The sequence below is a fragment of the Poecilia mexicana genome, unplaced genomic scaffold (genome assembly GCF_051168715.1).
Source record: "Poecilia mexicana isolate PSO_F unplaced genomic scaffold, ASM5116871v1 scaffold_18, whole genome shotgun sequence".
Classification (NCBI taxonomy): domain Eukaryota; kingdom Metazoa; phylum Chordata; class Actinopteri; order Cyprinodontiformes; family Poeciliidae; genus Poecilia; species Poecilia mexicana.
Window position 1 is genome coordinate 8,585,370 of NW_028263387.1, and position 1,166 is coordinate 8,586,535.

Consider the following 1,166-nt stretch of genomic DNA (forward strand, 5'->3'; position numbering starts at 1 on the left):
CACAAACTGCTTTTTATTCAGCAAGCAGCTCTCTGAGGATCTGACAGAGCCTCCTGCAGTCACTCTGTGAACACGCTTCTCCCTGACAGACCTCAGCGTCTCCAGTAATTCACGTTCACATCCACAGCAGACACGCTCTCTCTTCCTGGACTGGGCTTTTTAAACTCCTAGCAGGTTGGTCCATCTCTGATTTATTTTATTTTTTTTCTCCACATCATGACAGCAGATCATTGAATGTTTGTGATGAATCGAGGGAAAGTTTTTATATCCGCGATTTCACCAATTCTTTTTGTCATACTGCTGCTATTTATTGTTTCTTGTAGTAAATTGAATGAACATCTCAGGATTTTCTTTAGTGTATTAGGAGACTATCATTATGTTTTAGCATTTGAAATAGTGAGAATATATTTAAAGTTAAAAGTCAATGCTTGCTCTCTGTATAACAGGCAGAAACCGTAAAATTTTACTCGTGAAAATCAGACTGTTGTTTCTGTTTTTAATTTGCCTCTTAATAACCATCCTCAATATGGAGGCAATTAGAGCCATTGGTTTGTGTGTGTGAGCAGGACAGACACACTGACATTTTAATTAGCTCGCCAGTCTGTAACTGTGTAACTGAAACCGCTGTTGTTGTTGTAGGGGGTTTGTGTGTCTGCACTCAAACAACACTTTGTGATTTCCCAAACTCCCAACAACGCTCTTCATATTTGCTGCACCACAAAATCTCTGTTATGCTGATGTGTAGTCCTTTAGTACCATTTGATGATGTTTTGGACTTAGAACTGTACTAACTAACCAAATCCTTTCCCTAATGTACTATTTTTGAATTTCATCTTATTTAGACTATTTCCAGCATTAAATGAGAATTAGCATCTAGCTGTATTAGCAAATTATCTTGGTTTAACAGTTTTTAAAGCTTTTGTTAGCTGAAGATATTTCAGTAAAGTCATGTTTCATGAGAAAAAAAAATAATTCAGATTTTTTAACTTATGTTTTGTGAAGGTATTATCTATAGTAATTATCTTTCCTCATGTCATACCTTGCAGATAGTTTGTAGAAATATAAAGAAAGTTCAGCTGATCAGAAATTAGCATGATTTTGCTCATTTTAACTTATGAAAACAACTTTGACTAAAAATGTTCATACCCGGTGGATGCATCTCTAAA

General features: G+C 35.6%; 1 protein-coding gene across 1 annotated transcript in view; it reads left to right on the plus strand.

The window, feature by feature from the left end:
- The window catches only part of cited1 (Cbp/p300 interacting transactivator with ED-rich tail 1), an 8,780-nt gene continuing 7,614 nt past the window's right edge, over nucleotides 1-1,166 (plus strand). The window contains exon 1 of the mRNA XM_014981653.2: nucleotides 1-174. The gene's annotated coding sequence lies outside the window, so the exon portion shown is untranslated. The remainder of the gene's footprint in view (nucleotides 175-1,166) is intronic.